Consider the following 17715-nt stretch of genomic DNA (forward strand, 5'->3'; position numbering starts at 1 on the left):
TCCCTAAATATTAGCCTGGGTCACAGGCTATAGCTAGGCTATAGCTAGTCACAGCTAATGCTAATAACAGCCACAATAATGTCCTACCACAAAGGATTTTTCTAAAGAAAAGATGATCTTATATACTGGGAGTATAAGACACTTGTATCATACATATACAATAGTCAACAAAGCATTTGCCATGCTTGTAGCTGAGGACAAGCAAAAACTACTCCCGTCAAAAAGTAAAAATGATTGACTAGCTGTTTAATACTTGTTTCTATGGTGACATAAATAAGCGACAGGGGAAACATTTCTCTGGGAGATAATTTTTCACATTCTTTTAGAATTTGGGCTCGGTAATTTTTACAGAGGTTTTATATACACAAAAAGGTACACAATAAAAGATAATCAAAATCAAAAGAATTGCCCAGCCTCTTTAAGGTGATGATGGTGATGAGTTAAGCTTGCTAGTCAAATCACTCTACATCCTTTACGATTATCTAACTTAATGATAAGTGGCCTTGCATAAACTTTGTTTCAGGCTCCCTAACCTCTATTCGTATCTAGTTTCCTCAGCACAGGGCTCCTCGGCTAAGCCCTCCCTACATCCAGTTTGTTTATCTATTCCCTGTCTGTGGCACAATGTTAGCAGATGGATGGCAATCCTCAGGTTTTAGATGATGCTTCTGAATAATATATTAATAAACTGACCTCAGAGGGAAATGAGGGATAAATAACTAAGCAGAAGTAAAACATTAGTTGCCTGGCCTCACCATCAACATGTTTTTCAACCAGGTTAAATTAGCTATATATTCAGAGAGAAACTAAGCATATTTGATAGGATTTAACACTCTGATAAACACACTTGGTTTGCTACAAACCTCCCCCAGTCTTATTTCTGGGCACATGTTTAATACTGTAAAGCATGAAACCACAGCTGATCATGTAAAACTGGATTTTCTCTCCATCAAAGCCGTGTGACAGAGTGGGACAGAAATCTTTCTAACAATCAAGTGTGCGCCAGAGTCAGCACGTAGTCAGAACTAAAATCTGAATTTCATGCACTGTTTCACTTGATAAAGAGGAACGCTGTTTAGCTGCTCATATATGCACTCGCTAAATGGTAGGAAGGATGAAAGGGTGGCAAACATTGTTTCTGTAACACTGAGTCCCCCTGCTGTGAGTGAAGGGCCTCAGAATATCGCAGCGCTTTAAAGCAGAAAATGTGCAGCATGATGCAGACAACGCATATGAAGCTGCCAGTTTTCTTTAGAGAGAAAGTCAGGTAGTGATTGAAATGGAAAAGAAGAAAAGAGTCCAGGCTTATGAGACTGTGAGGCTTTTATATTTGAAGTAATAGAAAACATTCTTTGATTTCTCACCTGAAATCAATAAATAATGTATTGTGGCATTTTTCTGAAAAAGGGAAAGTGCTGTGAGCTCTGCATGAAACACTTGTTTCTACAAAAGTAGAATTTGCAATATGCAAATTGCTTAAAAAAAACTTCATGGGGATTTTGCCATAACCAGGGTGGACTCTCACCGAAGAGGAAATTCACATTAAAAGGAATTCTAAAAGCCCCAAAGCCAATGTTAGTATGACCAGCAAACAAACTCTGCCTTTGTCAGTATTAAATGGCGCTTAATAATAAAACATGCTGTAGCTAATAAGAAGAAAAATGCGTATATAAATTATACTGTTAGGCCACCACAATTGAATTATTCTATGAACTTACCTCACAAAGTTAATTACATACATATGCTGTTGTCACACTAGGCTGCCGACTAATGTGAGCTCTCATTTCCTTAAGCCATGCTTGTACACTTCAGGCCTCCTTTGATTCAGACACTTCACTTCCTGCCCTTAGGTGTTTCCCGCCATTGTGATCTTTGCGCCTTTCCTAATGTGCATCACCTATATTTAACCATGTTACCAACTTTGTGTACTTGGTCTGTGTCTTCCCCTCTCTGTCTGTGCCAGATGGGCTGGAGTGTCTTAAGCACTGAGGCAGCCTTTGTTGTTGTTGTTTTTTTCTTAGTCTCCTAGTCTCCTAGTGTTTTTTTTCTTTTTACTCTGCCTGTTTTCCCTGGTTCCTCCCTCTGCTCACTACCTGGCAGACTTGTTTTCCTCCCTCTGATTGATTACCCATATACAAACCCTTTATTCCAAGTAAAGTCTGGCTTTTTGTGCTTTTCCTCCCGAGTCTGTGTTGCTCTCTTGAGTCCTGTTTCCATTGTTACTAGCTGTTAGAAGTATTGGTGATGCCAAGATGTTATTGCACCCTTTCAAGAAATATCGGTAAAAACTCAAATTTACGCTTGTGTGTTTTTAATTTGAACTAAATAGACAAAATGTTGTTTCAGTTCAAATCAGTTTAGCTCAATACAATTCATTTACATAGTGCATATCTCAATAACAGTTGCCTCAAGGTGCTTTATACTGTAAGGTAAACAGAGAAAACCTTAACAATCTGAGTACCCTCTATGAGCGAGCAAACATAGATAAAGCTGGAAGGAAAAACCCCCTTTTACCAAGAAGAAACCTCCAGCACCTAGCAGCCTCGGCGTATTGCAGGGTAACTAAGGGAAGGTTCAGGGTCACCTGATCCAGCCCTAACTATAAGCTCTATCAAAAAAGAAAGGCTTAAGCCTAATAAAAGTTTGTTTTTATTATTTCTCTTTCCCGTATCCAAACAGGGAATTGGTTCCACAGAAGAGGGGTCTTAAGGCTGAATGTTCTGCTGCCCATTTTATTTTCATACAATCTAGGAACTAAAGTCTGAGAGTCTCCAGTCTGAGAGTGCTCTGTTGTACTTTAAGATAAAATACCTTAAAGTACGATGTTGTATGCTAAGATTTAAGGTCTTAAAGATAAGATGTATCCTGTATCAGGTGGTCTTTATCCTTCAAGCTCGGGCCTGGGAACATGCGGGTCCGGGGCAGTATCTTTGTTGTTCCTAGGACTGCGCTCTTCTGGACAGAGATCTTGGATGTTGTTACTGGGATCTGATTGAGCCACTCGCCTAGCCTAGGGGTCATTGCACCTAGTGCTCAGATTATCACTGGGACCACTGTTGCCTTCTCCTTGAGTTCTTCTCTCAGCCAGTGGTCTTTCTTGAGCTTCTCGTGTTCCTTCTTGCTGATGCTGCTATCACTCACAATAGCTACATCTATCACTATGGCCATCGTCCTCTCCTTGTCCACCACTACTATATTCTGGTTGGTTAGCCATCACCAGTTTGTCCATCTGTATCTGGAAGTCCCACAGGATCTTAGCTCAGTTATTCTTGTCCTATTTTGACCTTAGGACTTCCAGGCCATACTCGGAACAGATGCTCCTGAATACTATGCCGGCCACTTGGTTATGGCGTTCCATGTATGCCCTGCCTGCTAGCATCTTGCACCTTGCTGTTACAGTGGCTTGCAAAAGTATTTGGCCCCCTTGAACCTTTCCACATTTTGTCACATTACAGCCACAAACATGAATCAATTTTATTGGAATTCCACGTGAAAGACCAATACAAAGTGGTGTACACGTGAGAAGTGGAACGAAAATCATACATGATTCCAAACATTTTTTACAAATAAATAACTGCAAAGTGGGGTGTGCGTAATTATTCAGCCCCCTTTGGTCTGTGTGCAGTCAGTTGCCCATAGACATTGCCTGATGAGTGCTAATGACTAAATAGAGTGCACCTGTGGGTAATCTAATGTCAGTACAAATACAGCTGCTCTGTGACGGCATCAGAGGTTGTCTAAGAGAATATTGGGAGCAACAACACCATGAAGTCCAAAGAACACACCAGACAGATCAGGGATAAAGTTATTGAGAAATTTAAAGCAGGCTTAGGCTACAAAAAGATTTCCCAAGCCTTGAACATCCCACGGAGCACTGTTCAAGCGATCATTCAGAAATGGAAGGAGTATGGCACAACTGTAAACCTACCAAGACAAGGCCGTCCACCTAAACTCACAGGCCGAACAAGGAGAGTGCTGATCAGAAATGCAGCCAAGAGGCCCATGGTGACTCTGGACGAGCTGCAGAGATCTACAGCTCAGGTGGGGGAATCTGTCCATAGGACAACTATTAGTCGTGCACTGCACAAAGTTGGCCTTTATGGAAGAGTGGCAAGAAGAAAGCCATTGTTAACAGAAAACCATAAGAAGTCCCGTTTGCAGTTTGCCACAAGCCATGTGGGGGACACAGCAAACATGTGGAAGAAGGTGCTCTGGTCAGATGAGACCAAAATGGAACTTTCTGGCCAAAATGCAAAACGCTATGTGTGGTGGAAAACTAACACTGCACATCACTCTGAACACACCATCCCCACTGTCAAATATGGTGGTGGCAGCATCATGCTCTGGGGGTGCTTCTCTTCAGCAGGGACAGGGAAGCTGGTCGGAGTTGATGGGAAGATGGATGGAGCCACATACAGGGCAATCTTGGAAGAAAACCTCTTGGAGTCTGCAAAAGACTTGAGACTGGGGCGGAGGTTCACCTTCCAGCAGGACAACGACCCTAAACATAAAGCCAGGGCAACAATGGAATGGTTTAAAACAAAACATATCCATGTGTTAGAATGGCCCAGTCAAAGTCCAGATCTAAATCCAATCGAAAAATCTGTGGCAAGATCTGAAAACTGCTGTTTACAAACGCTGTCCATCTAATCTGACTGAGCTGGAGCTGTTTTGCAAAGAAGAATGGGCAAAAGGATTTCAGTCTCTAGATGTGCAAAGCTGGTAGAGACATACCCTAACAGACTGGCAGCTGTAATTGCAGCAAAAGATGGTTCTACAAAGTATTGACTCAGGGGGCTGAATAATTACGCACATGCCACTTTTCAGTTATTTATTTGTAAAAAATGTTTGGAATCATGTATGATTTTTGTTCCACTTCTCATGTGTACACCACTTTGTATTGGTGTGATAGACCCCAGCCTCTATGGATCTTGCGCTCAGAGCTTGTTCCTGTGCTGCCATGATTAGTGCCTCTGTGCTTTCTTTCAGTCCAGCTTGGTAGGATTTCTAGATATCAGCCACTTCCTCTATCTGCCGGTGGCACATACCATGCAGGGGCCCGTCCTTCCACAATGGTTCCTCCTCTTCTTTCTTGGGTTTCTGCTGCCTGAGGTATTCACTAAGCACGTGGTCAGTTGTGGCCATCTTCCTGATGTACTCGTGGATGTTTGTTGTCTCATTCTGGACAGCGTTTCTGACACTCACCAGTCCTCTGCCTCCTTCTTTAGCCCACTTCACCTCAGTGTATCCTGGTTCCTCAACACCTGATTCCTGTTAATTCGGCCGACGTCCAAGCTGGTATGGCTTTGGCAGACTCCACAACAAAGACTTTAACTGATCATACACACACATCCACAAATGTGCAATAACACAAATGTGCAATAATCTTTCTGGCACCGTTGTATTTTTCACTCTGTTGTATATAGCATTTGTATTCTATTTTTATCCTATTGTATATTTTATTCTATTTTATTCTACTGTATATAGTATTCTATTTTTATTCTATTCTGTACAGTTGTGTACTGTATTTATTCTTATTTTATTTTATTCTAATTGTCCTTCATAACTTTTGCACTGTCCACTTCCTGCTGTGACAAAACAAATTTCCCACGTGTGGGACTAATAAAGGTTATCTTATCTTGTCTTATTACCACTATAGTATCCAGTGTATCCAGTATATACAGTGTATCTAGTGTGTGTGTGTGTGTGTGTGTAGACCAAAGTCTTGCAAGTCTCCTCTCTGGTATATTGTATTTAAGCAAAACATACCATATGTCTCTTAATTTACACCCACTAACGAGGAGATAATATTCGCTTCAGAGTTGAACTTTATTAGTATCTGAATTGAAAACGTACAGAATATTTATATCCAAGAATGTGTTGCGATTGTGCAATCTCAGTGTCAGGCAGTGGGTGTTCAGACACTTGTCTTTCCAGAGGTCAGTGCACAGCTTTGCCATACCATTGAATAATCAGCCTTCACATGCTTTAAGAAAAAAAATATAGATCCTACTGACAAACGTGTTGTTTACAGAAATACAAATTATTTATGGAAGTGTCAAACAGATGGCTGGCACATTAAAGGAAAAAAAAACAACACACAGTATCTTAGTAGGGTTCCATCAGAGTTCAAACAGGGTGCTCCAATGAGAATAGGAAGGCTTCATACTATAGGCTTATAGGAATAAAGTGATCACTCATAACAACTTTGCACTGACTTGCTTTAAGGGACCAGATGGACCAAAAACATACCGACATGCTAAAGCAAGGAGGTCAAAGGTTTCAGGTTTTTCGCTGTCATTTGTCACATTCCTGCGTGTTTCAGCGCTTTTATTTTAAAAAAAAATGAAAAAGAAATTAGGCAGCAGAAGCAGAAGCCTGAGCTTGATGGTGCACACTGGAGATTACTTTATTGCCTTCTATTCTGTAACGCTGACTGAGGATGCCATGTGGAGAAGGGGTATTATTCATTTTTAAAACATTTAAAGAATCCTGCTGGGAGCCTAAAAAATGTTTGAATGCCTTCTGTGTTTGCGTCGAGCTTGTTCAGACACAAAAGATACACTCAAAGCTTACCACAGTGCGACAAGGCGATTATTAAAAAAAAGATCCATTTTGGTGTGCTCAGTGATTTTTGTGCATCTTCTGTTCTTACACTCCTTTTGGCAGATACCAAAGCACATCCGCGTCTTTGCTTTGTGAAACGGAATGATGCATTTTACCGTATGGAGTCAAAGGAAGAAAAGTTTCATCCTACAGTCTGCATGTTAAAGCTACACAAGCAGCACAGCACAGAAATCTGCTGGACAACATTTGAGATTATTCTGTGTATGTATGTGTATCTGTATATGTGTGTGTCTGTGCTGAGTGCCTCTAAACACAGCTCAAAGGTAGAGTACTGAGATACAAGTATTGCACTACCGGGGAGTTAAGAAGAGCTCTGAGGTCAAGAGAGCACTTTGCAGTGCCCTCTGGTGGAGGATCAGATGAGCTTTGATGGCCACCCATCAGGCCTCTACTCCTGCACATACTTAATCGTGTAATTACAATCACGGTAATGAACAGATTCGTGTGAGGGGCATAAGTTTTTCCTATTAGTTATGTGACTCACCGGGATATCTTCCAAGGGAAAATTCTCACATTCACAGAGTGGGAACTTTTAGTCTTTTTCAGTGACTTTAAGCACTTGATGAGTTAGTCAGCCATGTAAACAAAAACTGTAGTGTATATGAGTTATTTCCACCACGATGAAGTGGTCAGAAATGCAGGGTCAATCTCTGGGTGCCTGGGTAAAAGACAGTGTGGGATGTTTGAACAATGAAATCACGCATGTGAATAGGATGTCCGCGGTTAGTTGTGATCAAAGGTTATCATTAAATGGGAGCTGAATAAATGAGCGTGTGCATAAAACCGCATGCAGCCATGCCCAGTGCAATGTTTTTAAGTGATGCTGATTTCTTATCATTTCTAAAGGACAACTGATTATATCCTTCGAAACCCATTTTTATTAATAACAATGATAAAAAAAATGAATCTCATCACAGCTCATAATTTCAGTGACATTTAACAGCGAGTGTTAATTTCATACCCGCAATCAATCTGAAGAAGATTTCCTGTTTCTTTTTTTAAAGAACGCTGCTTTTCTTATTTTATGAGCTGTGTAAAACCACGCGGCGGTTGATTCTGCATTTCAATGATACAACACCGCAGAATGATGTGAGGAGGTTCTGGTGAGCTCCATGGCGAGTGCTGCATGAATCGATTCTAAATCACTGTTCTGAAATTAACAAGATGGCCTCCTGTCGGGTGATGCATCTTGATAACTTGAATAATGCTGAAGCCGTTTGAAAGGAGGTTTTGTTCATATCCCCCCTCAAAAGAAACAAAACTGTCCCATAGACACTATTAGGACATGTCTATGTGTGTAGGCTTCGTGCAAAATTGACACCCACTCTTGTGTCCCACCAGTGTTGCAGCTCAGCTCTATGAATGCAGCAGCACTGGGCCTATTTTTTGGGTGTTTATGTGAGTTACGGTGTTTTTCCCCAACAGACCTTGGCTGTCTTTCTCTCTCTCTCTCGATCGGTGCATCTCTGTCTCTTTTGTTTCTCTCCCTTTGTCTCTTCATCTCACTCACTCTCCTTTTTTCTTCCTTTCTTTTTACTCAGTGCACAGGGGCCATTGTAAAACACTGGCCTGAGTCCCAAGCCCTCAGGAGGCTCAGGGGCTCAGGGTTGACTGATCGCTGGATTTCACCACAGGCTCCCAGAACGGGGATTGTTGAAGAAGCTTTTCCTTCCCACTGAGACCCCTGTGGATTAAGGATTCCTGGCTTCTGTTGCAATAATAAGGCCTCACACACTGCCAAAAGAAAATACTGCAGCAAAGCTCTGCACTGCTTTAACCGAACATTCTGTACATTGTCACATTTTGCACCTTTATAATTTGTTCTTTTTATTTTGCGATCTGCTCACGTTGAAAGAGTGCAATTAAATCTGTGTTTGCAATAGAATAATGTAATTCCTGACATATTTTCTTCATGAATATGTACTTAAAGATTGGAAAGGTTGTTGCATAGGCTCCTGCCCACATACAGACACCAGTTCAAATAAACACATCAGTGTCTACATACATTACTGTACATATATAGATGCCAGCAGCAGCTTTGTAGCAACTACGATGCACTGAAAAAAAGATGCATATGTTTCCCTTGTTGCTCTTTGCTTGCACTTTATTACTCGCTCAGCACTCTCTGCTGTGTGAGTGCCAATAGGTCGAATCAGAATGTCAGAGTGAGTCAAGCGCAATAAAGCTGAAACAAATCACAGAGCCTATAAAGATACTAAGAGGGAAAATGGAAAAGGAAAAGTTTATAAAAACAACAACTATAATGCCTTTTTAATCATCTAAACAGCAGTGTCTGCAGTTTCAATAAATACATGAAATGCTTTCAAACACAGATAAAAAGATATGAACATATTTGGTGTTGTTTTTTTAAATATTAGAATTTCTGTAAAATGACAATAATATGTGAAAATGTTTAAATATCATGTATAATGCATAGATATATAGAATACACATTGTTGTTAGTGTTTGATATTTAATCTTATTATTGATAAGTCATAAATTTTTGCAGCCCAACATCACGGCCATATTCACACTAGCAGGAAAAATGTAAATGTTATGGCATAAAACATCCAAGCTAGGTTTGAAAAAGTAATAAAAGGCTGATATTTGCATTCTTAATATTTTTATGACTGAAAAGGAGAAAACAGGTGATCTCAGTTAAACCAGAACAGCTTTAAGCAGTTTCACTGACAGCTGAGCTAGCACTAGCAGAGACACAAATCACTGTTGATAGCTGTACCTTTACACAGCTGTACAATAACAACCATATGCAGCAATTTAACATCTATACCATGTGGCATTTTCAGGTAAGCTGAGTGGCATGTTAGATATTTAGCTTGCAAACTGACATTAGCAGTGCTTGTTCCTGGGTGGATGTTCGTTTGCTAGCTGATTCAGGAGATCAAGAGGAGCAGTAGGCACGTTTCACGCTTGTGGAAGGGGAAGTATGTTTGCGTTCTGCATTTTCATCTTGGTGTAGAAGGCAAACCGTCTGTAAACAGTGTTAAGCATTTTCTTTAAACCATTTACCAACAAGCAAGTCCCACATCAAAAGTAATTCATCTGTTTTAAAGGATTTATACAATATGCTGATGGACTGTTGCTGTGTTAAAACATAAAAGAATGAACTGAGACTGGAGAAGTCTCAGTTAGATAAGTGATGCAATATCTCTCCCACTGAAAATGCTACACCCTGCATCCAGATGAACAAAATCAACTTTCTGGGATGCCAAAAGTGTAGCTCTGTGTTTGCTAAACAACATATTTATTCAACAACAGTAGCCATGAAAACAAAATACGCCTTGGGAGTGTGGTTAGCCAATAGATGACCTTGAGCTCTCATGTACTATATGTTAAGCAAAATATTTGGGGCTGATGAAGAATTAGTATTAGAATTAGTATAAAAGTTGTTAGATACAAATGAAAATAAGACTGGATTACTTTAAGGCATCTTTCTTTTGTTGCCATTTAAAATAGCATTTTGAATGCAAATGTTGATGACATGTTTTTATGTGGAACAAACAGTTGATAGACTGGAAAAGAAAATGAAAGGAAGACAATGTGAGACAACGTGAGACTTGTCTGATGTCTGTTTTCAAATTGTATAGACCTATCAAGCAGTCTTCAGATTTCACAAATACAAACAAATTTCCTAAGTAATGAAAACTGGGGACTTGGTATCCATCTATCTCTATCTAGCGATACACTGCACCAATAAATATCCATTAATTTGAGCTCTTTCTATTTTTTTAACTAATTGAGTCTATAGGAGAAACTGAGAAACAAAGACACAAGAGACAGGATGGAACAACCAAGATAGAGACTGGGCCTAAGTCCCTGTTAGCCGCCTCCACACAGTGGGACGCTTATGTGATGTTGATTGGCTTTGGTACAGTAGCAGTACTCATTGCTAATGGCATATCCAGGCAACTGCAATTGAGCTGTAGTTCCAGATGGCTCTCTGCGGTGTTTTTGACGCCACAGCCTTCTCCATGCAAATTAGTAGCAGAGACTGACCACCATTAGCTCTTTATGGAAGTCAGAATCCATTAACACCATTGTGTTAATGGAATCTGACTTCTGAATTTCAATCTGACTTGGCACTGCCTCAAAAAGCCACTGCTCACTCATCATCATGCTGTCCTTCTAGCCCTGCAATAAAGCGGGGACAAAATGATCTGTGTTTTGGACACAGTTGTGAACAGTCAAACAGAGCCTTCTGGAGCCACAATTTCAACCAGTTAATACAAAGAAATGTAATTTAATGCAGAGAAAGAATGTAGTAAATGAACAGTAATGACAAAGTTGGACTCTAACACAGCAGCACTACTGATGCGACCAGATGCTAAATTCTGCACAGTTTAGAGACTTGACACACTGCCAGTTAATTAATTGTGTCTCTCTAGTGCAAAATACTACCAACACACCAACCGACATCCTCCAGGCTGAGTATCTCAGAAAGCATCCATCTTAGTGGCCTCCTTCAACTTGAGCAGTATATTTTAAAGTAAGCTGGACAAATGACAAAGGGACAACTCTCCTATTGTACAATAGCAGGGATTACAGAAACCCTCTTTCCTGCTCTCCCTAAGGTGAGGGGAAAAGTAATTGCTGGACTTTTGGACTTGATAAAACCAAGCTAGAGATAAATGGGCAGCCTCCATGGTTGAGTCTCAAAGGAAAACTAGACAATAAGTCTTTTGTTAATCCTTTCCCCTTGCTTTGCGATCTCTGAAAAAGCGGTTGACAGATGTTTAAGAGAAGGAGAAAGTGGTAGATGTGGTGGTGGATCTCAGTGCTGTTAACAGTCAGATACTTGCTTTGAGTTATTCTTTTATTTGGGTTTATATTTTGCTACTGCAAAAATGTGGATCAAACATGATCCTACAAAGGTCTTTCAGTATCTGTCTACAGGCTATGAGCTTCTGTGGAGAACTTGTTTGTCTTTCTACTGATATTGATCGGTCAGATTTCATAGTACCACAAAATTGATAGACTGTATCCCTCAAAACATGATGGAGATACATGAGCTGATACATAAGTTATGAATATTAGCTCAAATTCACACAGATATGCAGCAAATCAGCTTTTTCCACTGTTTACAATGTCTGCACACCAGCAGGTGCATTGCAAAGATATAAAAAAAGCCAATGCTATTAGGGTTTTTCACTCTGTTATAGCTGCAAAGGCCTGGTTTCAAAGCAAAGAGCTAAAAAATGAACACTTTACACAAATTTATGAGCTGGTTAATTATTTAGACACACCTCCACCAGTTCTTTACTGAGGTAGTACTTGCTGAGAGGCTGGAGTCAGGAAGTATGAGTAAGAGTAAATAGTATGATACTATCCAATGGTAGCAGGTGCTAACCTACAGCTAGCTTGATCGGTTAATAACTTGCTGATAGTCCCTTGAACACCAGCAGAAACTGTGTTGCTGGTGTTCGACGTCAGCCTCCACCGCTATTTTCAAATATCTATGTGGTGATATTTGGAGAATTAGCAAACACTAGTTGATAGAAGTTGGATATTTGTGGAGAGACCCTACCATGCACAAAAACAAAACAATTTAATTTCAGTCCTCATTTTATTGGGTGCACAGGTCATGTGGCACAGTAGGTTTAGTCTAACTCAGCATGATTTAGAGGTAGACGGATTGGTAGCATCAATCATCAATAGTACTGATACAAACACTGGTATTAGTATCACTTTGGCTACGTTCACACTGCAGGTCTTAATGCTCAATTCTGATTTTTTGATCAAATCCGATTTTTTTGTCTGCTTGTTCACACTACAAATAAAATGCGACAGCAAACGCGCTCTAGTGTGAACGCTCAAAGTGGCCCGCATGCGCAAAAGAAGACGTCACACACAATGCGCTCTGTTTAGACCCAGACCAAACAGTATTGTTTGACTGATGGCCCTTAACATAAAGACTTCGGACTTTACGTTTCCCAATTTTTGCTTTAAGTTATTTTGTTATTTACATAATAATGTAAATAACCTAATAATTATCCTTATTGCTGTTTTAGAGGAGCGGTGCTTCAAAGGATAGTTGCAGATTTCTGTCAGAATCTGCAGATTATACAGTACAAATAAAATGTTCACGTTTCTCCAACGTTGTCTTCCCAACAGTTTCACTAACATCTACGCTGGATGGCCAGGAAGCGTTCGCGATGTCTTATCGGGTGCTTCTCCGGAGCTGATAATTGGCGTCTGTCTTGTGTCAGTGACGTAAAAGACGGATTTAATGCGACTTGACCATTCAAACAGCAGTCGCTTTCTAAAACATCGGATATGTATCGGATTCAGTACCACATACAAAAGTGACCCAGATCGGATTTGAAAATATCAGATTTGTGCCGTTCACACTGTCATACCATGATCGGATATGGGTTGCATAGGGTCAAAAAAATCGGATTTGATGCGCTTTCGCCTGCAGTGTGAACGTAGCCTTTGAGTATTTGTTAGTGTAAGCCCACTGTGTCAATACCTCAAACCTCATACATGCACTGTCAGAAATGTCTGAAACACATTACCTCTATAGTCTAAACACCTTTAGACTTTAAAAGTTATTGTATTCTGGCTGACTGTATTCAGATTTATGTCTAACAAGCCTTACAAATATCACATTTTATCAGTTATAGCACATCATGTTTTGCATTATTTGTAAATTCTGTTGTTGTAACCAGCTAAAAGACCTTGTAGATTATGATCTGCAAAACTCGAATTAATCGCTGACCCAGGTGTATAACTGATTATACTGCATCTTGTTACAAGTCAGCTTGGGGCAACTGAAATTAGCCAAAATCAGTAGCCAAACAAAAGAATAATCAGAGATGCTCTTTCAGAGGTAATTAATCAAATTCTTGTAAGTGAACGCTGGTTTGTGAGCCTTGCAGAATAGTAAATGAAGCCCCTGCTGTAACCTGCTGAGTCTCTTCAAGGATGAGCTTTCATCTGCAGCATTAGTGAGAACCAGTGCAGTGCTAATAATGGGGCAGGGTCTCCCTTTGCTCTCAAACAGCCACAGCGCTTTATGATTTGGATTTTTCAAGATTTTTCATTAATTCCTTTGAGATTCTACTGACATGATCGGATGACATCAGATAATTGTCAGCTATGTATTCCTGCTCTAAATTTCCTGTTGCCAGAGAAGTTCTGTTTTATTTAAACGGCAGAGACCACTGAAGTCCACTGAGCTCACTATTAGGCTCATATTTCAGACAACTTCTGTTTTCTGACATGCTGCGTTATCAAATTCAATTATTCATTAGAGTCTTTAAACACAGACTGACTGACAATAAGTGGGCCAAGAAAACGATCTCCACACTATCATGCCTTAGCCTCAGATGTACTGCATATACTGTTAAGCAGACACTACTACACACAGAATGCTGCAGCTGAAAGAAAGAGAGAGATGCACCACCTCCCACTTCCAGCATAAAAGAGTAACATAGGCTATAGTAGTCAGTGAGTACCAAATGCTGTTAACCTTCTTTATATTGGTTGAGATAAAAGTAAAACTAGGGTAATGAAAAGGGTAAAAGGTATCAAGGCACCACAAAATCTTGTTATCAGTTAGTTTTCTTGAAGCTTAAACTAACTCTTTTAAAATTTTGTATAAAAATGGTTAATACTGCCAACAATAGTATAAATTAGCTAACATGACTGTAATAACTTGTTAAATGTTAAACAATGTTAAACTGACTTTTTCTCCTAACACAATGTTCATTTTATGTTGTTTTACCTCTTCCTTTACAAAAGCAAATACTTTAACAAGGACAAAAACACACCCAATAAGTGAGCCTTCCTCACAGACAGTATCAGCTCATCATTATTAGTAGGCTACAAACAACAGGCTTTTAAGGCTACTGTATTCAAACCATTACACAAAAAGCCCTTACTTTACCCAACTGTCTTAGCTAATTATAGACCAATGTCCAACATTTCATCATCTGAAGAGTTTCAGTCAACATTTGGAGTTCATAACAGCACAGAGACAGAACTATTCAATTCAATTTTATTTATATAGCGCCAAATCAACAGTTGCCTCAAGGTAAGACCCTACAATAAAGAGAGAGAAAAAACAGAAAACTCAGATGATCCCTTATGAGCAAGCACTTTGGTGACAGTGGGAAGGAAAAACTCCCTTTTATCAGGAGGAAACCTCTGGCAGAACCAGGCTCAGGCTCGTTTCTGTTATTTGAGGAATATTGCTTAAAATTAAAACCATCTCAGAGTAATACTGAAAAGCTAGTTCGTGCATTTGTTACTCTGTGTTGGGCTTTTGTAATGCCCTATCACCAGGCTCTCCTCAAAGCTCCCTGAAAAGCCTTCATTTGCTACAAAATGCAGCAGTGAGAGTACATGAGATCATGTTTCTTCCCATATTGGCTTCTCTTCTTTGGCTCCCTGTTATTATGCCAATAACGCACTTCACTCTCAAACTGCTGCTTACTGGTGCTTCCTAGAGTCTCCAAAAGTAGAATGGGAGGCAGAGCCTTTGGATATTAAGCTCCTCTTCTGTAAAACCAGCAGCGTGGGTTTGGGAAACAGACACCGTCTCTACTTTAAAAATGAGGCTTCAGACCTTCCTTTTTGAAAATGTTTATAGGCAGGGCTGGATCAGGTTACCCCAAGCCATGATGGAATGAATATTTCTCTTCCACTCGCTTCTGTTTACTCAACATGCAATTGTCATTAATGTCTGTCTCTCTCTTTCACAGTTTGGCATTTGACTCAATTTGTTGTTGATTGTCTTTATGCTCTCCTTTTCTCTCTTTACTTTCCCTTTACCTCCAATCAGAAGCACCAACCTGATCCTGATTCGGTCACGCTTCTTTCTGTTAAAGGGGAGACCTTCCTTCGCAGTGTCACCAGGTTCTTGGAAGTTGTTGTGAAATCGTGTTATATAAATATAATTGAGGTGAACAGCATACTCATTGTTTATATGGCTGTTGTTACAGAATCAGAAGCTTATTATTCATACAATAAATAAAAGTGTGCACTTTACACCATTAGTGTATTTATGAAATAGACATCTGTGACAGACAATTTGATTTATTGTACTGTGGACAATTCTTACTTTTATTAAAAGCGAAATAACTCAGACACACTGACAGACCTGTGTAATAGAATTATGCTTGAAACACACCCTGAGACAGACAGAAAGATGTATAAGGAATAAGAGGAGAAATGAAGGCATGCACCGCTGGCAGACTGAGCATAAGGACCATCTCAGAAAGAGAAAACTCATAAGAATCTGAAGACAACAACAATAAAAAAATAATAATCCCCAAACAGCCAAAGACTGCAGACTCAGAGTCTGCTTCCAGACTCAGCCTCCTGTCTAACCCATTGTAGTCAGCATAAAGATGTATGAATTCAGTTCTCTATGGATGTCTGCTTTGTTTCTGGAAGGAGAGAAGAAAGTGGAGAGACTCCAAATTTTGCCTCAGGACACATCTGGACTGTGGAGTTCAATGTAACGCTAATTGGCCTTATTTTTTCCTCTTCTAGATGACACAAATTTTGGAACTCACCACGCTCAAAGGGGGAGCTGTTGCTTAAAGCTCAGCATATGCTGACTTCCTGATCAGCAGCTCATCATGCAGCAGTGTAGGCCAGTTATAGTCTGCTGAGAGACAGCTTGTCACATCACAGCTCATGGGAGCTAAAAGACCTCATTTGCAACCAGTCTGTCAGGAGTTCAAGCACTTAACCTGATGGAGATGGTTCAGCAGCTTGACTTTCCTAACCTCTTTTTCTGTCACCAATTCAAAGCTGCAGGCCTGGCAATTTCATTTGTAGCTGTCTCTTACAATAATAGTAATTGTTTTAATCTCAAGGGCTCACTGTTTCGTCTAGTGATTGTCATTTGCATGGTAATAAAGCAGACCAGCATTCAGCTAAATTATTCATTTTTTTCTCAAATGATTGTTAGTATCATATTAAAGGTTCAGGAGTGTCATTGTAATGTAGAACATGAGATCCACGTCATCGGTAAACCCACATGGGATTTTAGAATATAAATACAAGACCGTTACTTCCACAATTGCTAACCTAATCCTTAGACAACTGCAGCATTATTCAGATTTTTGAAAACATGTATTAAATGAAGTAAAGGAAAATGTATCAGTAAATGGAGGGTAAGACACAGAAAAGATCATTCAGGCACAGTGGCTAGAGCTGGAGTGATGGTGCCTCTAAAATAATGAATAAAATGCGGTACGGTAAATGTGATATTAGTTACTGAACCGTCATAAGTAGCAACAATAAAAACTACATACAAATTACGAGTTCCATCCATTTATAAATATTGTGACAGTATGAAAATTATAAGTGGATCTTGAGAAGAATCTGTGTGTGAGCTGTAAAGCTGTAATATGTCCTTTAACATATTGTTGGCCACTAGAAAAGTAGATACTATGCACTTTTCTGCCCTCTCTACACAAGGCACTACTGCTAGTGCATGTGAAAGGTGTCAGTGGAAACAGGTGGTAAGGTCCTTATAGGATGTCAGAATGGACCTCAGATGAAAGCTGTGGGCCAGTATGGGTAATAGGTGTTAAAACAATATTGTCTCTAAAGGTCTGACATCAAAAACATCCTCCCCTGTCAACTATTGCATCACCTCTGTAACATATGTTGATGAGGAGATTGCAATAACAGCTGTTTGGTCTTTTGTGTTATAAAGGTTTGAAAAGCCATGGGAAATGTAGCAGGTCAGTATGGAGTTGGCGAGGTTTTAAAAATGGGGATGTTGATGGTGCCTGTAAGGTGAGATGGCCTTTAACCTATAATAGAATAATAATAACAAATATTAAAATACAAAGTATTTTAATATTTAACTTTCTCTCTGAAACAAAGATCTTTGTTCTAAAGATGAATCACATGCATGCATTACAGTGGGCTACCAAGGCTATGCTTAATTTAGCCAAAAACCAAACCAGCTTGTTTTTAATTAAACTATTTTTGCAACTCATCTCCCCCCAGATGAAAGTTGTGGGGGAAAAGAAGCTGAGCAGTATGGTTGATGAGGTCTTAAAAAAGTCTAAAAAGATGACATCAGAAACACCACCACCTTCT

Source organism: Pelmatolapia mariae, linkage group LG7 (assembly GCF_036321145.2).
Source record: "Pelmatolapia mariae isolate MD_Pm_ZW linkage group LG7, Pm_UMD_F_2, whole genome shotgun sequence".
Taxonomy (NCBI): domain Eukaryota; kingdom Metazoa; phylum Chordata; class Actinopteri; order Cichliformes; family Cichlidae; genus Pelmatolapia; species Pelmatolapia mariae.